This window comes from Oncorhynchus gorbuscha, linkage group LG12, assembly GCF_021184085.1.
Source record: "Oncorhynchus gorbuscha isolate QuinsamMale2020 ecotype Even-year linkage group LG12, OgorEven_v1.0, whole genome shotgun sequence".
Taxonomy (NCBI): domain Eukaryota; kingdom Metazoa; phylum Chordata; class Actinopteri; order Salmoniformes; family Salmonidae; genus Oncorhynchus; species Oncorhynchus gorbuscha.
In genome coordinates, this window is record NC_060184.1 from 5,996,190 (window position 1) to 6,019,136 (window position 22,947).

General features: G+C 45.4%; 1 protein-coding gene across 8 annotated transcripts in view; it reads left to right on the forward strand.

Moving 5' to 3' along the window:
* The first annotated feature begins 918 nt into the window (after nt 1-918).
* Nucleotides 919-22,947, forward strand: part of LOC123990480 (jun dimerization protein 2-like) — a 36,543-nt gene continuing 14,514 nt past the window's right edge. For all 8 annotated transcript variants that reach the window (XR_006830650.1, XR_006830655.1, XR_006830652.1 and 5 more), the window contains exon 1: nt 919-1,025. The gene's annotated coding sequence lies outside the window, so the exon portion shown is untranslated. The remainder of the gene's footprint in view (nt 1,026-22,947) is intronic.

Consider the following 22,947-nt stretch of genomic DNA (forward strand, 5'->3'; position numbering starts at 1 on the left):
AGTAATGTCTTACATACAAGTACACTGTTCTGGATAGAGATTATAAGGGATAAAAAAATATATATATATATTTTTATTTGACCTTTATTTTACTAAGCAAGTCAGTTAAGAACAAATTCATCTGTTGATTACATTTACGTTGTATTTTGGAGACGCTTACAGTATCATAATTCATCTGAGAGAGCTGGCATACGAGGTTAGTTCGCTAACTGTCAGACCATGCTCATGTCTCAGTCACTGTACAGGTAGACAGAGAACAGTGAAAAAGACTCCGACTATAGGGAGCTAACACTGAGAGAAATGTTCAGAATTCCAGTACACCAAATAAGAGCAGCCTGTGCAACATACTGAACTGACTTTAAGATGAATTGACGGAAGCATCCGATTACAACTCTAAATATATTAAATCGCTCTGTCGCTCTCGCGCTCTCCTTCTCTTTAGCACACGCGCGCACGCACACACACACACACACACACACACACACACACACACACACACACACACACACACACACACACACACACACACACACACACACACACACACACACACACACACACACACACACACACACACACACACACACACACACACACACACACACGCACACGCGCACACGCACACGCACACGCACACGCACACGCACACGCACACATAATAACTTTATTTTGTTTATGCATGTCATATTTATATTTATAAACAAATAAGACATGTATGTTTATAGCCACAACTTGGCGTGGATGCACTGGGTCTCTCCAGTTTCCAAAACAGGCATCTGAAAGTTTCCTCACACCAGAATGTTGTGTGTGTTTTTTTGTTGGTTGCTAAGGGTGGAGCGTTTTATTCAGGCCTGCCTGTATTTCTATCCATGCGTCTGGGACAAGCAAGTTCCGCATTCCCGAACCCTCCCAGTTAGCGATCACTATTTAAACGGGCTGACGCAACGACTTTTAATATCAAAACCTATATCCGATTCACAAGTTACGGACACGTTATATCACCGCAGATTTTGGACCTATTACAGGTAAATTAACCTATTAACTTACAATTTCTGGTTTAAGTTACTAAACTTAGACGAACTCGATGAACTGTTTAGACATTATTTACACATGTTAAAGTTTTTCTAATAGGTTTTAACTTGTGTTTTTGTGTTTCATGATAATTTTTATTTTTTACAATTGTATTATTTTACAACAAGGTTATTTGACTAGGTTCGGCTTGCGATAGTTTAATGCACTAGACTAGACGCATTATAAAATCACTTATATTGTAACTTTTTTCTCATGGATATTGCACAACAGCTCTTTGTTGTTTTTATTGTTACAACTTCTTGATCAAACGGTACAAAGTAGCGAATGAATGTCGCTTGCAGCGTGCCTTGAACACTACTATAGAATAGATTGTTACGATGTAAGGAGGTGTTGAAAGTTAATATCAACCACAAGCAGTCCCCGCTGCGAGGTACCAACGTTATGTAACATTAAGCTTGCTATACACGCGACATTTGTGGTGCTATCAGCGGTATTTAGAACAGAAAGCAGAATTGGGGGAAAACATTCTTTCGTATGAGGGGAGAACGTTTTGTTTTCGTTTTCTTGGTGATTTTATTTGTGTTGGGAAAAAAAAGTATGTAAAATGCATAGTATTTACATAGTTTTCATTGCTTTTTTTAGGCTCCAGTCGCAGACTAGCAGCCCACTCAAGTTCACACAGACAGGCTGACATTTCCGTTTATGCATTTAGAAGTTAAATCTAAACTCACTGCCATGCTCGTGGCTAATAGCTCGATTATATGTTTATGATTAAATTATTATCATCCTCATCATCACTCTTCTTCCTCATCTCCATCATCTTCATCATTTAGAAAGTTAATAATATATATACAGTAACAGTCAAAAGTTCAGACACACCTATTCATTTAAGGGTTTTTTCTTAATTTCTTGACTATTTTCCAGATTGTAGAATAATAGTGAAGACATCACAACTATGAAATAACACATTTGGAACCAAAACAGTGTAAAAGAAGTCTAAATATATTTTACATTTGAGATTCATCAAAGTAGCCACTTTTTGCCTTGATGACAGTTTTGCACAAACTAGGCATTCTCTCAACCAGGTAGTCACCTGGAATGCATTTCAATTAACAGTTGTGCCTTGTTAAAAGTTAATTTGTGGAATTTCTTTCCTTCTTAATGCGTTTGAGCCAATCAGTTGTTTTGTGACAAGGTAGGGCTGGTACACAGAAGACAGCCCTATTTGGACAAAGACCAAATCCATATTATGGCAAGAACAGCTCAAATAAGCAAAGAGAAACAACAGTCCATCATTACTTTAAGACATGATGGTCAGTCAATCTAGAACATTTCAATAACTTTGAAAGTTTCTCCAAGTGCAGTCGCAAAAACCATCAGTGATATGATGAAACTGGCTCTCATGAGGACCGCCACAGGAAAGGAAGACCCAGAGTTACCTCTGCTGCAGAGGATACGTTCATTAGAGTTACCAGCCTTAGAAATTACAGCCCAAATAAATGCTTCACAGAGTTCAAGTAACAGACACATCTCAACATCAACTGTTCAGAAGAGACTGCGTGAATCAGGCCGTTATGATCGAATTGCTGCAAAGAAACCACTACTCAAGGACACTAATAAGAATAATATACTTGCTTGGACCAAGAAACACGAGCAATGGACATTAAACCGGTGGAAATCTGTCCTTTGGTCTGATTTTTTCCAAATTTGAGAGACGCAGAGTAGGTGAACGAATGATCTCTGCATGTGTGGTTCCCACTGGGAAGCTTGGAGGAGGAGGAGGTGTGATGGTGTGGGGGTGCATTGCTGGTGAGACTGCTAGCTAACAGCTACCCACACAACAACTAGACCTAGTTAACAGCTATCCACACAACAACTAGACCTAGTTAACAGCTATCCACACAACAACTAGACCTAGCTAACAGCTACCCACACAACAACTAGACCTAGCTAACAGCTACCCACACAACAACTAGACCTAGCTAACAGCTATCCACACAACAACTAGACCTAGCTAACAGCTACCCACACAACTACTAGACCTAGCTAACAGCTATCGACACAACAACTTGACCTAGCTGACAGCTACCCACACAACTACTAGACCTAGCTAACAGCTATCCACACAACAACTAGACCTAGCTAACAGTTATCCACACAACAACTAGAGTAGGAGCAGATCTTTGCCTAGTGCTATGGGTACATGGCAGTGTGTTTTCTTCGTCTCTAAGTCAATCCACATGTCATGTATAAACATTGGACAGAGGCTGAGACGTTTCTAACCTAGATGGACAGTATGGAAGTGAACACCCAGAAGTGAAAGGGTGTAACCTAAAAAAAATAATGTTTTTTTAAATGTATGCAGTCGCTGGAACAAACGTATTTTATAGAAAAAGTCAGAAAGCCATTGAGAGGTCATGAAACGCCCTGAGACAGAAGCAACAGTTAGAGAACTATATCACTTCCAGATGTCACATTTCTTTTGTGTAGCGAAACTAATTATATCTCCCACTCCAACAGCGATATTTATATATTATATATATATATATATATTTACACATGCTGCTATTGTGTTGTGACATTGCCTGATGTGTGACTAAGGCAGTGTCCCAATTGGCACCCTATTCAAGAAAAGGCCCCATAGGTCCCTGGTTAAGAAAAGGCCCCATAGGTCCCTGGTTAAGAAAAGGCCCCATAGGTCCCTGGTTAAGAAAAGGCCCCATAGGGCCCTGGTTAAGAAAAGGCCCCATAGGGCCCTGGTTTAGAGTAGTTCACTATGTGAGAACAGGAAGCCATTTTGGACAACTGACCACACCACTCTGGTTAGAGAGGGGAGGAGGAGAGAGGAAGGGAGAGGAGAGGGGAGGAGGAGAAGGAAGGGAGAGGAGAGGAGGAGAAGAGGAGATAGGAAGGGAGAGGAGGGGAGGAGAGGGGAAGGGAGAGGAGAGGAGGAGAAGAGGGGAGGAGGAGGAGAGAGGAAGGGAGAGGAGGGGAGGAGGAGAGAGGAAGGGAGAGGAGAGGAGGAGAAGAGGAGATAGGAAGGGAGAGGAGGGGAGGAGAGAGGAAGGGAGAGGAGGGGAGGAGAGGGGAGGAGGAGAGAGGAAGGGAGAGGAGAGGAGGAGAAGAGGAGATAGGAAGGGAGAGGAGGGGAGGAGAGGGGAAGGTAGAGGAGAGGAGGAGAAGAGGGGAGGAGGAGGAGAGAGGAAGGGAGAGGAGGGGAGGAGAGGGGAGGAGGAGAGAGGAAGGGAGAGGAGAGGAGGAGAAGAGGAGATAGGAAGGGAGAGGAGGGGAGGAGAGAGGAAGGGAGAGGAGGGGAGGAGAGGGGAGGAGGAGAGAGGAAGGGAGAGGAGAGGAGGAGAAGAGGAGATAGGAGGGGAGGAGAGGGGAAGGGAGAGGAGAGGAGGAGAAGAGGGGAGGAGGAGGAGAGAGGAAGGGAGAGGAGAGGAGGGGAGGAGAGGGGAGGAGGAGAGAGGAAGGGAGAGGAGAGGAGGAGAAGAGGAGATAGGAGGGGAGGAGAGAGGAAGGGAGAAGAGGGGAGGAGAGAGGAAGGGAGAGGAGAGGAGGAGAGGGGAGGAGGAGAGAGGAAGGGAGAGGAGAGGAGGAGAAGAGGGGAGGAGGAGGAGAGAGGAAGGGAGAGGAGGGGAGGAGGAGAAGAGGGGAGGAGGAGGAGATAGGAAGGGAGAGGAGGAGGGGAGAGGAGGGAGGAGAGAGGAAGGGAGAGGAGGGGAGGAGGAGAGAGGAAGGGAGAGGAGAGAGGAAGGGAGAGGAGGGGAGGAGGGAGAGGAGGGGGGAGGAGGAGAGAGGAGGGGAGGAGAGGGGAGGAGGAGAAGAGGGGAGGAGGAGGAGATAGGAAGGGAGAGGAGGAGGGGAGGGGAGAGGAGAGGAGAGGAGGAGAAGAGGGGAGGAGGAGGAGAGAGGAAGGGAGAGGAGGGGAGGAGAGGGGAGGAGGAGAGAGGAGAGGAGGAGAAGAGGGGAGGAGGAGGAGGAGGAGGGGAGGAGGGGGGAGGGGAGAGGAGAGGAGGAGAAAGGAAGGGAGAGGAAGGGAGAGGAGAGGGGAGGAGGAGAGAGGAAGGGAGAGGAGAGGAGGAGAAGAGGAGATAGGAGGGGAGAGGAGAGGAGTGGGGAGGAGGAGAGCAGGAGAGAGGAGGGGAGAGGAGGGGAGAGAGAGGAGAGGAGGAGAAGAGGGGAGGAGGAGGAGATAGGAAGGGAAGGGAGAGGAGAGGAGGAGAGGAGGAGGGGTGGAGGGGAGAGGAGAGGGGAGGAGGAGGGGAGGCGGAGGAGATGGGACGGGAGAGGAGGGGGAGAGGGGAGGGGAGAGGAGGGGGAAAGGAGAAGGAGAGGAGAGGAGGAGGAGGAGAAGATGAGGGGAGGGGAGAGGAGAGGCTGTTGGTCAATGTTTCGCTGGCTGTTGGCCAATGTGTTAATTTCTAGCATCGCTGGAAAAGCCAAGGTTATGTGGTATAGGCGTACAGGGAACTCCATGCATTCTTGTACTGCAGCGCCTGGGTTCTGGTTAGTTCATACTTGAATGGTTATTATGGCTCATACTCCGTGGCAATTAACCCACTCATGACCGAATGCTTGTGGCAGTAGTCAGCTGGTCTAGATGCTTCTGACCTCATTGCAGGTGCCTCGACTTAGTCAGGATTTGACTGAAACGTGAATTGCAATGATCCTCGCCCTGCGTTCCAAATGGTATACTATTCCCAGTAGTGCACTATATAGGAGATAGAGCTCCATTTAGGATGCATCCTGGATGATGAATGGTGGATGATCACCCTGGATGATGGATGATGTATGATCACCCTGGATGATGTATGATCACCCTGGATGATGTATGATCACCCTGGATGATGTATGATCACCCTGGATGATGGATGATGTATGATCACCCTGGATGATGGATGATCACCCTGGATGATGTATGATCACCCTGGATGATGTATGATCACCCTGGATGATGTATGATCACCCTGGATGATGTATGATCACCCTGGATGATGGATGATGTATGATCACCCTGGATGATGGATGATCACCCTTGATGATGGATGATCACCCTGGATGATGTATGATCACCCTGGATGATGGATGATCACCCTGGATGATGGATGATCACCCTGGATGATGTATGATCACCCTGGATGATGTATGATCACCCTGGATGATGGATGATCACCCTGGATGATGGATGATCACCCTGGATGATGTATGATCACCCTGGATGATGGATGATCACCCTGGATGATGGATGATCACCCTGGATGATGAAGTACCTATCTTGGATATTAACCCATCCTGAAGTCTCTTACATGAAGTTATCATGATCTGTTCCAGACATTTACACTAATATGAATAATACCAATCCCTTCTACCTCCCTACCACAGAGCCAGGCTAACATTTGGCTAATGATATCTAATGATAGCTAATGATATCTAATGATAGCTAATGATAGCTAATGATAGCTAATGATAGCTAATGGTAGCTAATGATAGCTAATGATAGCTAATGATATCTAATGATATCTAATGGTAGCTAGTGATAGCTAATGGTAGCTAATGGTAGCTAGTGATAGCTAATGGTAGCTAATGGTAGCTAATGATAGCTAATGATAGCTAATGATAGCTAGTGAAAGCTAATGGTAGCTAATGGTAGCTAATGATAGCTAATGATAGCTAATGATAGCTAATGATAGCTAGCTAACGACTGTCATAGCCTCAGACTCATTGACCATGTTGTTGGGGGTTCTTTTCCCCTCTTCATTGATATACGGTAGCCCGGTCGCAGAACTGTCTTGACAACTCATACATGGCAATACAAACAGGTCTGGGATCAGGCTTAAATTTGGTAATGAATATTATGGAAATGTTTAGTCATAGTGAACACATTTTTTGAGAGGCTGGTTTCTCAACGCTGGGCCTGCCAGAGGAAGGGAGCATGCTGCGTGCACATCGAGCCTGATGAGGCCGTTAGAAGAAGAAGAAATGAAAGCGGTGGGCTGAGATCCTGTTTTCTCTTCTCACACGTTTTATGAGTTGAATGACTCAATATGAACAGCAGCAGAGCAGACAAGAGCAGAGAACAGCACTACACTACACTGTCCTACACTACACTACACTACACTGTCCTACACTGCCCTACACTACACTGTCCTACACTACACTACAATGTCCTACACTGCCCTACACTACACTACACTGTCCTACACTACACTACACTGTCCTACACTACACTACACTGCACTACACTGTCCTTCACTACACTACACTGCCCTACACTGCACTACACTGTCCTACACAACACTGTCCTACACTACACTGTCCTACACTGCACTACACAGTCCTACAGTACACTACACTGTCCTACACTGCACTACACTGTCCTACACTACACTGTCCTACACTACACTACACTGTCCTATACTACACTACACTACACTGTCCTACAATACACTGTCCTACACTGCACTACACTACATTGTCCTACACTGCACTACACTGTCCTACACAGCTCTACACTGTCCTACACTGCACTACACTGTCCTACACTACACTACACTGTCCTACACTACACTGCACTACACTACACTACACTGTCCTACACTGCACTACACTGTCCTACACTACACTGTCCTACACTACACTGTCCTACACTACACTGTCCTACACTACACTGTCCTACACTACACTACACTGCACTACACTGTCCTTCACTACACTACACTGCCCTACACTGCACTACACTGTCCTACACAACACTGTCCTACACTACACTGTCCTACACTGCACTACACTGTCCTACAGTACACTACACTGTCCTACACTGCACTACACTGTCCTACACTACACTGTCCTACACTACACTACACTGTCCTATACTACACTACACTACACTGTCCTACAATACACTGTCCTACACTGCACTACACTACATTGTCCTACACTGCACTACACTGTCCTACACAGCTCTACACTGTCATACACTGCACTACACTGTCCTACACTACACTACACTGTCCTACACTACACTGCACTACACTACACTACACTGTCCTACACTGCACTACACTGTCCTACACTACACTGTCCTACACTACACTGTCCTACACTACACTGTCCTACACTACACTGTCCTACACTGCACTACACTGTCCTACACTACACTGTCCTACACTACACTACACTGTCCTACACTACACTGTCCTACACTACACTACACTGTAATACACTGCACTACACTGTCCTACACTACACTGTCCTACACTGCACTACATTACACTGTCCTACACTACACTGCACTACACTGTCCTACACTACACTGCACTACACTGTCCTACACTACACTACACTACACTACACTACACTACACTACACTACACTGTCACTACACTACACTACACTGTCCTACACTGCACTACACTGTCCTACACTGCACTGTCCTACGCTACACTACACTACACTGTCCTACACTGCACTACACTGTCCTACACTACACTGTCCTACACTACACTGTCCTACACTGCACTGTCCTATGCTACACTACACTACACTGTCCTACACTGCACTACACTGTCCTACACTACACTGTCCTACACTACACTACACTACACTGTCCTACACTACACTGTCCTACACTACACTACACTGTCCTACACTACACTGTCCTACACTACACTGTCCTACACTACACTGTCCTACACCAGACTACACTACACTGTCCTACACTACACTGTCCTACACCAGACTACACTACACTGTCCTACACTACACTGTCCTACACTACACTGTCCTACACTGCACTACAATGTCCTACACTACACTGTCCTACACTGCCCTGTCCTACACTGCACTGCACTACACTGTCCTACACTACACTGTCCTACACTACACTGTCCTACACGGCACTGCACTACACTGTCCTACACTACACTGTCCTACACTGCACTGTCCTACACTACACTGTCCTACACTACACTGCACTACACTGTCCTACACTGCACTACACTGTCCTACACTGCACTGCACTATCCTACACTACACTGTCCTACACTACACTGCCCTGTCCTACACTGCCCTGTCCTACACTACACTGTCCTACACTGCACTTCACTGTCCTACACTGCACTGCACTGTCCTACACTGCACTGCACTGTCCTACACTGCACTGCACTGTCCTACACTACACTGTCCTACACTGCACTGCACTACACTGTTCTACACTGCACTACACTGTCCTACACGACACTACACTGTCCTACACTGCACTACACTGTCCTACACTACACTGTCCTACACTGCACTGCACTACACTGTCCTACACTGTTCTACACTACACTACACTACACTGTCCTACACTGCACTACACTGTCCTACACTGCACTACACTACACTGCACTGCACTACACTACACTACACTGCACTACACTACACTGTCCTACACTACACTACACTGTCCTACACTACACTGTCCTACACTACACTACACTGTCCTACACTAGACTACACTGTCCTATACTACACTACACTGTCCTACACTACACTACACTGTCCTATACTACACTACACTGTCCTACACTAGACTACACTGTCCTACACTACACTGTCCTACACTACACTACACTGTCCTACACTACACTACACTGTCCTACACTACACTACACTACACTACACTGTCCTACACTACATTGTCCTACACTAGACTACACTGTCCTACACTAGACTACACTGTCCTACACTACACTACACTACACTACACTGTCCTACACTACACTACACTGTCCTACACTAGACTACACTGTCCTACACTAGACTACACTGTCCTACACTGTCCTACACTAGACTACACTGTCCTACACTAGACTACACTGTCCTACACTACATTGTCCTACACTAGACTACACTGTCCTACACTAGACTACACTGTCCTACACTAGACTACACTGTCCTACACTAGACTACACTGTCCTACACTAGACTACACTGTCCTACACTGTCCTACACTACACTACACTGTCCTACACTGTCCTACACTAGCACTACACTGTCCTACACTAGACTACACTGTCCTACACACTGCACTACACTGTCCTACACTACACTGTCCTACACTACACTGTCCTACACTACACTGTCCTACACACTACACTGTCCCTACACTAGACTACACTGTCCTACACTAGACTACACTGTCCTACACTAGACTACACTGTCACTACACTGACTACACTGTCCTACACTAGACTACACTACACTGTCCTACACTACACTGTCCTACACTAGACAACACTGTCCTACACTAGACTACACTGTCCTACACTAGACTACACTGTCCTACACTAGACTACACTGTCCTACACTACATTGTCCTACACTAGACTACACTTTCCTACACTAGACTACACTGTCCTACACTAGACTACACTGTCCTACACTAGACTACACTGTCCTACACTAGACTACACTGTCCTACACTAGACTACACTGTCCTACACTAGACTACACTGTTCTACACTAGACTACACTGTCATACACTAGACTACACCGTCATACACTACATTGTCCTACACTAGACTACACTGTCCTACACTAGACTACACTGTCCTACACTAGACTACACTGTCCTACACTAGACTACACTGTCCTACACTACACTGTCCTACACTAGACAACACTGTCCTACACTAGACTACACTGTCCTACACTAGACTACACTGTCCTACACTACACTGTCCTACATACACTACACTGTCCTACACTAGACTACACTGTCCTACACTAGACTACACTGTCCTACACTAGACTACACTGTCCTACACTAGACTACACTGTCCTACACTACACTGTCCTACACTAGACAACACTGTCCTACACTAGACTACACTGTCCTACACTAGACTACACTGTCCTACACTAGACTACACTGTCCTACACTACATTGTCCTACACTAGACTACACTGTCCTACACTAGACTACACTGTCCTACACTAGACTACACTGTCCTACACTAGACTACACTGTCCTACACACTACACTGTCCTACACTACATTGTCCTACACTAGACTACACTGTCCTACACTAGACTACACTGTCCTACACTACACTACACTAGACTACACTGTCCTACACTACATTGTCTTACACTAGACTACACTGTCCTACACTAGACTACACTGTCCTACACTACATTGTCCTACACTAGACTACACTGTCCTACACTAGACTACACTGTCCTACACTAGACTACACTGTCCTACACTAGACTACACTGTCCTACACTAGACTACACTGTCCTACACTAGACTACACTGTCACACACTACATTGTCCTACACTAGACTACACTGTCCTACACTAGACTACACTGTCCTACACTAGACTACACTGTCCTACACTAGACTACACTGTCCTACACTAGACTACACTGTCCTACACTGTCCTACACTAGACAACACTGTCCTACACTACACTGTCCTACACTAGACAACACTGTCCTACACTAGACTACACTGTCCTACACTAGACTACACTGTCCTACACTACATTGTCCTACACTAGACTACACTGTCCTACACTAGACTACACTGTCCTACACTAGACTACACTGTCCTACACTAGACTACACTGTCCTACACTAGACTACACTGTCCTACACTACATTGTCCTACACTAGACTACACTGTCCTACACTAGACTACACTGTCCTACACTACACTGTCCTACACTACACTGTCCTACACTACATTGTCCTACACTAGACTACACTGTCCTACACTAGACTACACTGTCCTTCACATGCTGGATTGGATTTCATGAGTCCAATGGTGACTTTAAAACAGTTACAGAGTTTAATGGCTGTGACAGGAGGAAACTGAGGATAGATAAACAACATTGTAGTTACTAAATGACAGAGTGAAAAGAAGGACAATAACCTAAAACACAAGGCCCAATCTACACTGGAGTTGCTTATTAAGAAAGCAGTGAATATTCCTGAGGGGCCGAGTTACAGTTTTGACTTGAACATCTATGGCAAGACCTGAAAATGGTTGTCTAGCAACGATCAACAACCAATTAGACAGAGCTTGAAAAATTCTGAAAAGGATCATGGGTAAATGTTGCCCAATCCAGGTGTGGAAAGCTCTTAGAGACTTACCCAGAAGTCACAGCTGCAATCACTACCAAAGGTGCTTCTACAAAATATTAAGGGCTGTCAATACTTATATATATATGAGACATTTCTGTATTTCATTATCAATACATTTGCTAACATTTCAACAACAAAAAATATCATGGTGTGTAGATGGGTGAGAAAATAAATCACTTGAATCCATTTTGAATTCAGGCTGTAACACAACAAAATGTGGTATGGGGTATGAGGGGTATGAATAGTTTGTGATGGCTCTGTATATGGGTTATTAGTGTGGGCCTACCTATGTTAGCACATGTTGTATAGTAAAATACAGTTAAACATCCCACACAGTGTATACATCTATTACAGGTGGAGCAAGACAACAGTGTATACATCTATTACAGGTGGAGCAAGACAACAGTGTATAAATCTATTACAGGTGGAGCAAGACAACACTGTATACATCTATTACAGGTGGAGCAAGACAACAGTGTATAAATCTATTACAGGTGGAGCAAGACAACACTGTATACATCTATTACAGGTGGAGCAAGACAACAGTGTATAAATCTATTACAGGTGGAGCAAGACAACAGTGTATACATCTATTACACTTGGAGCAAGACAACAGAGTATACATCTATTACAGGTGGAGCAAGACAACAGTGCTATTACAGGTGGAGCAAGACAACAGTGTATACATCTATTACAGGTGGAGCAAGACAACAGTGTATACATCTATTACACTTGGAGCAAGACAACAGTGTATACATCTATTACAGGTGGAGCAAGACAACAGTGTATAAATCTATTACAGTTGGAGCAAGACAACAGTGTATACATCTATTACACTTGGAGCAAGACAACAGCGTATACATCTATTACAGGTGGAGCAAGACAACAGTGTATAAATCTATTACAGTTGGAGCAAGACAACAGCGTATACATCTATTACAGGTGGAGCAAGACAACAGTGTATACATCTATTACACTTGGAGCAAGACAACAGCGTATACATCTATTACACTTGGAGCAAGACAACAGTGCTATTACACTTGGAGCAAGACAACAGCGTATACATCTATTACACTTGGAGCAAGACAACAGTGGAGCAAGACAACAGTGCTGGATGAATGACATTTAATGACCACTTTTATTTTCCTGTCAAATAGCCATTTGGCAACCCATCCCTTATGGGATTAATTGACACGTAAACAAACATTACAATAAGTCACTATGGTAATTAAATGATCATGGAAGTCTGCTGGGGGGAGGGGTGCAGGGTTCTGTTTCAGCCCAGCACTAACACACCTGATTCAAATTCAAAACCTGTTGAGCTGATAACCCAGGGATCAGGGATCACAGTGAGGTTGGCCCACTGCTGGTATGGAGTAGTTTTTTTACTTGTTGCTTTAGTAGTAATAACCTATTTGTTACTACTCAAATGATCTATTCGACCAATAAGATCAGAGGGGGTTGGTGGTATATGGCCAATATACCACGGCTAAGGGCTGTGAGGCACGATGCAACGTGGCGTACAGCCCTTAACTGTGGTATGTTGGTCATATACCACCAACCCCTCCAAGGTGCCTTATTAATAATATATTCCATTTAGCAGATGCTTTTATCCAAAGCGACTTACAGTCATGTGTGCATACATTCTACGTATGGGTGGTATGGGTGGTCCCGGGGATCGAACCCACTACCCTGGCGTTACAAGCGCCATGCTCTACCAACTGAGCTATAAACCGGTTACCAAGGTAATAAGAGCAGTAAACAAGTAATTTGTGTATACACTATTCAGGACTCGAACGAACGATTTATATTAATCAAATCAAATCAAATCAAATCAAATTTTATTTGTCACATACACATGGTTAGCAGATGTTAATGCGAGTGTAGCGAAATGCTTGTGCTTCTAGTTCCGACAATGCAGTGATAACCAACAAGTAATCTAACTAACAATTCCAAAACTACTGTCTTATACACAGTGTAAGGGGATAAGGAACATGTACATAAGGATATATGAATGAGTGATGGTACAGAGCAGCATACAGTAGATACAGAGCAGCATACAGTAGATCTTGACATACAGTTGACATACAAGTTATCGTACAGGTTATCGTACAAGTTATCATATTTGTACATTTTGTAGAGAAGTGTTGATTCATTGAAGTGAAGTTTTTAAACTTGTTTTAAATGTTAAACTATTATTCAGCATGAACTAGCGCCAATGTTGATTAATTACAGTGGTTCTGTCTGTATTAAAAAAAATGTAACCTTTATTTAACTAGGCAAGTCATTTTAAGAACAAATTCTCATTTTCAACGACGGCCTAGGAACAGTGGGTTAACTGGTCTAGGAACAGTGGGTTAACTGGTCTAGGAACAGTGGGTTAACTGGTCTAGGAACAGTGGGTTAACTGGTCTAGGAACAGTGGGTTAACTGGTCTAGGAACAGTGGGTTAACTGGTCTAGGAACAGTGGGTTAACTGGTCTAGGAACAGTGGGTTAACTGGCCTAGGAACAGTGGGTTAACTGGCCTAGGAACAGTGGGTTAACTGGCCTAGGAACAGTGGGTTAACTGGTCTAGGAACAGTGGGTTAACTGGCCTAGGAACAGTGGGTTAACTGGCCTAGGAACAGTGGGGTTAACTGTCTTGTTCAGGGGGCAGAACGACAGATTTGTGCCTTGCCAACGCTCTGACCACTAGGCTACCTGCTGGTTACTGGCCCAACACTCTGACCACTAGGCTACCTGCTGGTGACTAGTCCAACACTCTGACCACTAGGCTACCTGCTGGTTACTAGTCCAACGCTCTAACCACTAGGCTACCTGCTGGTTACTAGTCCATCTCTCTAACCACTAGGCTACCTGCTGGTGACTAGTCCATCTCTCTAACCACTAGGCTACCTGCTGGTGACTAGTCCATCTCTCTAACCACTAGGCTACCTGCTGGTTACTAGTCCATCTCTCTAACCACTAGGCTACCTGCTGGTTACTAGTCCAACGCTCTGACCACTAGGCTACCTGCTGGTTACTAGTCCAACGCTCTGACCACTAGGCTACCTGCTGGTTACTAGTCCAACGCTCTGACCACTAGGCTACCTGCTGGTTACTAGTCCAACGCTCTGACCACTAGGCTACCTGCTGGTTACTAGTCCAACACTCTGACCACTAGGCTACCTGCTGGTTACTAGTCCAACGCTCTGACCACTAGGCTACCTGCTGGTTACTAGTCCAACGCTCTGACCACTAGGCTACCTGCTGGTTACTAGTCCAACGCTCTGACCACTAGGCTACCTGCTGGTTACTAGTCCAACGCTCTGACCACTAGGCTACCTGCTGGTTAATAGTCCAACGCTCTGACCACTAGGCTACCTGCTGGTTACTAGTCCAACGCTCTGACCACTAGGCTACCTGCTGGTTACTAGTCCAACACTCTGACCACTAGGCTACCTGCTGCCCTGTATTCTCAAAACAACATTTTCATTTTGTCTAGTTGTAAGATGAGAAATCTATTTGATTTGATCGTCACTCTTTCTCAGTATATCAGCTATCTGAACCCATTCTGTTGCTCATCATATAGCACGCATCACCAATGCGGCATCGTGTACATGTTGAGCTAATGTTGTCAATTTAAAATGATATCAGTAGACAATGTATTCCATATTCCAGATTGTGTACATTCCTTTTAAGTTCTGACATATAAAATGGTTTTGCAAATCCAAGCAATTTAGATACGGTATGACAATTAGGCTACAGGAGATGACAATTAGGCTACAGGAGATGACAATTAGGCTACAGGAGATGACAATTAGGCTACAGGAGATGACAATTAGGCTACAGGAGATGACACTTAGGCTACAGGAGATGACACTTAGGCTACAGGAGATGACACTTAGGCTACAGGAGATGACAATTAGGCTACAGGAGATGACACTTAGGCTACAGGAGATGACACTTAGGCTACAGGAGATGACAATTAGGCTACAGGAGATGACAATTAGGCTACAGGAGATGACAATTAGGCTACAGGAGATGACAATTAGGCTACAGGAGATGACAATTAGGCTACAGGAGATGACAATTAGGCTACAGGAGATGACAATTAGGCTACAGGAGATGACAATTAGGCTACAGGAGATGACAATTAGGCTACAGGAGATGACAATTAGGCTACAGGAGATGACAATTAGGCTACAGGAGATGAGATGACAATTAGGCTACAGGAGATGACAATTAGGCTACAGGAGATGACAATTAGGCTACAGGAGATGACAATTAGGCTACAGGAGATGACAATTAGGCTACAGGAGATGACAATTAGGCTACAGGAGATGACAATTAGGCTACAGGAGATGACAATTAGGCTACAGGAGATGACAATTAGGCTACAGGAGATGACAATTAGGCTACAGGAGATGACAATTAGGCTACAGGAGATGACACTTAGGCTACAGGAGATGACACTTAGGCTACAGGAGATGACACTTAGGCTACAGGAGATGACACTTAGGCTACAGGAGATGACAATTAGGCTACAGGAGATGACAATTAGGCTACAGGAGATGACACTTAGGCTACAGGAGATGACAATTAGGCTACAGGAGATGACACTTAGGCTACAGGAGATGACAATTAGGCTACAGGAGATGACAATTAGGCTACAGGAGATGACAATTAGGCTACAGGAGATGACAATTAGGCTACAGGAGATGACACTTAGGCTACAGGAGATGACAATTAGGCTACAGGAGATGACACTTAGGCTACAGGAGATGACAATTAGGCTACAGGAGATGACAATTAGGCTACAGGAGATGACAATTAGGCTACAGGAGATGACAATTAGGCTACAGGAGATGACAATTAGGCTACAGGAGATGACACTTAGGCTACAGGAGATGACAATTAGGCTACAGGAGATGACAATTAGGCTACAGGAGATGACAATTAGGCTACAGGAGATGACACTTAGGCTACAGGAGATGACACTTAGGCTACAGGAGATGACAATTAGGCTACAGGAGATGACACTTAGGCTACAGGAGATGACAATTAGGCTACAGGAGATGACAATTAGGCTACAGGAGATGACAATTAGGCTACAGGAGATGACAATTAGGCTACAGGAGATGACAATTAGGCTACAGGAGATGACAATTAGGCTACAGGAGATGACAATTAGGCTACAGGAGATGACAATTAGGCTACAGGAGATGACAATTAGGCTACAGGAGATGACACTTAGGCTACAGGAGATGACACTTAGGCTACAGGAGATGACACTTAGGCTACAGGAGATGACACTTAGGCTACAGGAGATGACACTTAGGCTACAGGAGATGACAATTAGGCTACAGGAGATGACAATTAGGCTACAGGAGATGACACTTAGGCTACAGGAGATGACACTTAGGCTACAGGAGATGACACTTAGGCTACAGGAGATGACAATTAGGCTACAGGAGATGACAATTAGGCTACAGGAGATGACAATTAGGCTACAGGAGATGACACTTAGGCTACAGGAGATGACACAGGAGATGACAATTAGGCTACAGGAGATGACAATTAGGCTACAGGAGATGACAATTAGGCTACAGGAGATGACAATTAGGCTACAGGAGATGACAATTAGGCTACAGGAGATGACAATTAGGCTACAGGAGATGACAATTAGGCTACAGGAGATGACAATTAGGCTACAGGAGATGACAATTAGGCTACAGGAGATGACAATTAGGCTACAGGAGATGACACTTAGGCTACAGGAGATGACACTTAGGCTACAGGAGATGACATGACAATTAGGCTACAGGAGATGACAATTAGGCTACAGGAGATGACAATTAGGCTACAGGAGATGACAATTAGGCTACAGGAGATGACAATTAGGCTACAGGAGATGACACTTAGGCTACAGGAGATGACACTTAGGCTACAGGAGATGACACTTAGGCTACAGGAGATGACAATTAGGCTACAGGAGATGACAATTAGGCTACAGGAGATGACAATTAGGCTACAGGAGATGACAATTAGGCTACAGGAGATGACAATTAGGCTACAGGAGATGACAATTAGGCTACAGGAGATGACAATTAGGCTACAGGAGATGACACTTAGGCTACAGGAGATGACAATTAGGCTACAGGAGATGACAATTAGGCTACAGGAGATGACAATTAGGCTACAGGAGATGACAATTAGGCTACAGGAGATGACAATTAGGCTACAGGAGATGACACTTAGGCTACAGGAGATGACATTAGGCTACAGGAGATGACACTTAGGCTACAGGAGATGACACTTAGGCTACAGGAGATGACACTTAGGCTACAGGAGATGACAATTAGGCTACAGGAGATGACAATTAGGCTACAGGAGATGACAATTAGGCTACAGGAGATGACAATTAGGCTACAGGAGATGACAATTAGGCTACAGGAGATGACACTTAGGCTACAGGAGATGACAATTAGGCTACAGGAGATGACAATTAGGCTACAGGAGATGACAATTAGGCTACAGGAGATGACAATTAGGCTACAGGAGATGACAATTAGGCTACAGGAGATGACAATTAGGCTACAGGAGATGACAATTAGGCTACAGGAGATGACAATTAGGCTACAGGAGATGACAATTAGGCTACAGGAGATGACAATTAGGCTACAGGAGATGACACTTAGGCTACAGGAGATGACAATTAGGCTACAGGAGATGACAATTAGGCTACAGGAGATGACACTTAGGCTACAGGAGATGACACTTAGGCTACAGGAGATGACACTTAGGCTACAGGAGATGACACTTAGGCTACAGGAGATGACAATTAGGCTACAGGAGATGACAATTAGGCTACAGGAGATGACACTTAGGCTACAGGAGATGACACTTAGGCTACAGGAGATGACACTTAGGCTACAGGAGATGACAATTAGGCTACAGGAGATGACAATTAGGCTACAGGAGATGACAATTAGGCTACAGGAGATGACAATTAGGCTACAGGAGATGACAATTAGGCTACAGGAGATGACAATTAGGCTACAGGAGATGACAATTAGGCTACAGGAGATGACACTTAGGCTACAGGAGATGACAATTAGGCTACAGGAGATGACACTTAGGCTACAGGAGATGACACTTAGGCTACAGGAGATGACAATTAGGCTACAGGAGATGACAATTAGGCTACAGGAGATGACAATTAGGCTACAGGAGATGACACTTAGGCTACAGGAGATGACACTTAGGCTACAGGAGATGACACTTAGGCTACAGGAGATGAAAATTAGGCTACAGGAGATGAGAATTCCAGTTAACATATGTTATGAGGTAAATGTTATTATTATTATTTTTTTTAGCAATGTTGCTTGCAAAAAGGTTGCAGTTGTTCCCATAGTAGATAGTAGACCAGGGGTATTCAACTCGGACCCTTCTCTGTTCTACCTGATCGTTAATTACATCCACCTGGTGTCCCCTGGTCTAAATCAGGCCCTGATTAGAGGGGAATCACCCACCTGGTGTCCCAGGTCTAAATCAGTCCCTGATTAGAGGGGAATCACCCACCTGGTGTCCCAGGTCTAAATCAGTCCCTGATTAGAGGGGAATCACCCACCTGGTGTCCCAGGTCTAAATCAGTTCCTGATTAGAGGGGAATCACCCACCTGGTGTCCCAGTTCCTGATTAGAGGGGAATCACCCACCTGGTGTCCCAGGTCTAAATCAGTCCCTGATTAGAGGGGAATCACCCACCTGGTGTCCCAGGTCTAAATCAGTCCCTGATTAGAGGGGAATCACCCACCTGGTGTCCCAGGTCTAAATCAGTTCCTGATTAGAGGGGAATCACCCACCTGGTGTCCCAGTTCCTGATTAGAGGGGAATCACCCACCTGGTGTCCCAGGTCTAAATCAGTCCCTGATTAGAGGGGAATCACCCACCTGGTGTCCCAAGTCTAAATCAGTCCCTGATTAGAGGGGAATCACCCACCTGATGTCCCAAGTCTAAACCAGTCCCTGATTTAGAGGGGAATCACCCACCTGGTGTCCCAGTTCCTGATTAGAGGGGAATCACCCACCTGGTGTCCCAGGTCTAAATCAGTCCCTGATTAGAGGGGAATCACCCACCTGGTGTCCCAGGTCTAAATCAGTCCCTGATTAGAGGGGAATCACCCACCTGATGTCCCAAGTCTAAACCAGTCCCTGATTTAGAGGGGAATCACCCACCTGGTGTCCCAGGTCTAAATCAGTTCCTGATTAGAGGGGAATCACCCACCTGGTGTCCCAAGTCTAAATCAGTCCCTGATTAGAGGGGAATCACCCACCTGGTGTCCCAGGTCTAAATCAGTTCCTGATTGGAGGGGAATCACCCACCTGGTGTCCCAGGTCTAAATCAGTTCCTGATTAGAGGGGAATCACCCACCTGGTGTCCCAGGTCTAAATCAGTTCCTGATTAGAGGGGAATCGCCCACCTGGTGTCCCAGTTCCTGATTAGAGGGGAATCACCCACCTGGTGTCCCAGGTCTAAATCAGTCCCTGATTAGAGGGGAATCACCCACCTGGTGTCCCAGGTCTAAATCAGTCCCTGATTAGAGGGGAATCACCCACCTGGTGTCCCAGGTTTAAATCAGTCCCTGATTAGAGGGGAATCACCCACCTGGTGTCCCAGGTCTAAATCAGTCCCTGATGAGAGGGGAATCACCCACCTGGTGTCCCAGGTCTAAATCAGTTCCTGATTAGAGGGGAATCACCCACCTGGTGTCCCAGGTCTAAATCAGTCCCTGATTAGAGGGGAATCACCCACCTGGTGTCCCAGGTCTAAATCAGTCCCTGATTAGAGGGGAATCACCCACCTGGTGTCCCAGGTCTAAATCAGTTCCTGATTAGAGGGGAATCACCCACCTGGTGTCCCAGGTCTAAATCAGTTCCTGATTAGAGGGGATTTTTTTTTAAAGGAGTGGAAATGACTTCGAGGTCCAGAGTTGAGGGGAGATTTATTTTTTGTACTTATTTAATTTAACTTTTAATTTAAATTGGCAAGTCAGTTATGAACAAATTCTTATTTTCAATGACAGCCAAGGAACAGTGGGTTAACTAGGCTACCTGCCGCCCCAGATAGACAGTGCATGGTTGTTCTATGTAGGCCTACCACTGACCCTGTATATATAAGCTAGATACTGAGCTCACGGCAAACCTTTTTTAGGTCAATAATATGCTGTTTTTATTAAGATGTTGGCTTTATAATTGTGAGGAAAAATTGAACTAGCTAGTAGCTAACAGTAGCTAGTTATACCTAAGTAGTTTACAAGATTAGCTGACTTTTCTCAAAACGACCCTCGTTGTGCCTAGCTGCTTCCTGTTCCTCGTGCTATTCCTTATTGCGCTGTAACTCCTACGACACTCATTTGGTGTCCCAAGCAAGACATTTTATTGTTTTGTCGTGTTGTGAGGTTGAGTTCCCAACCTTTCTTCAGCTGATTTCTGCCATGGATCTTTCCAGTTTTTTGGGAAGCGACGAGGCTAATCAACTTGAGGTATAGACTGACCAGGTAAATCCAGGTGAAAGATATGATCCCTTAATGATGTCACTTGTTAAATCCACTTCAGTCAGTGTCGATGAAAGGGGAGGAGACGTGGTTAAATAATTATTTTTATGCCTTGAGACAATTGAGAAATGGATTGAGTAGGTGTGCCATTCAGAGGGTGAATGGGCAAGACCAAATATTGGAGTGTCTTTGAAATGGGTATGGGAGTATGTGCCTGGCATATTGGTTTGAGTGTGCCAAGAACTGCAACGCGGCTGGGTTTTTCAACAGTTTCCTGTGTGTATCAAGAATGGTCCACCACCACCCAAAGGACATGCAGCCAACTTGACACAACTGTGGGAAGCATTGGAGTCACCATGGGCCAGCATCCCTGTGGAATTCTTTCCACACCTTGTAGAGTTCATGCCCTGACGACTGGTACATGTGCCTGACTGCACACACACTTACTTACTTACTTACGTACGCAGACAGACAGACAGACAGACAGACAGACAGACAGACAGACAGACAGACAGACAGACAGACAGACAGACAGACAGACAGACAGACAGACAGACAGACAGACAGACAGACAGACAGACAGACAGACAGACAGACAGGCACACAGACAGGCACACAGGCAGGCACACAGGCAGGCAGACAGGCAGGCAGACAGGCAGGAACGCTCACGCACACACATACACACACCCACATGTCATATTTGATTGATCTTGTGCGTGTGCTCGCAGGACAGGACCTGCCTTGAGTGCAGTTCTATTTCCTAACTAATACATGCCATTTCCTCTCCCACCCGGACTGTGCTGTGTGTTTGGCTTCTCCTGAGGCCACTTCCACTAGGCAGTGCTCTGCTCGACCCTGCCCTGTTCTGTCCTGTTCTGCTCTACTCTACCCTGCTCTGCTCTACTCTACCCTGCTCTGCTCTACTCTACCCTGCTCTGCTCTACTCTACCCTGCTCTGCTCGACCCTGCCCTGTTCTGCCCTGCCCTGCTCTGCTCTACCCTGTTCTGCTCTACCCTGTTCTGTTCTACCCTGTTCTGCTCTGCTCTACCCTGTTCTGCTTTGCCATGCTCTACCCTGTTCTGCTCTACCCTGTTCTGCTCTACCCTGTTCTGTTCTACCCTGTTCTGCTCTGCTCTACCCTGTTCTGCTTTGCCCTGCTCTACCCTGTTCTGCTCTACCCTGTTCTGCTCTACCCTGTTCTGTTCTACCCTGCTCTGCTCTACTCTACCCTGGT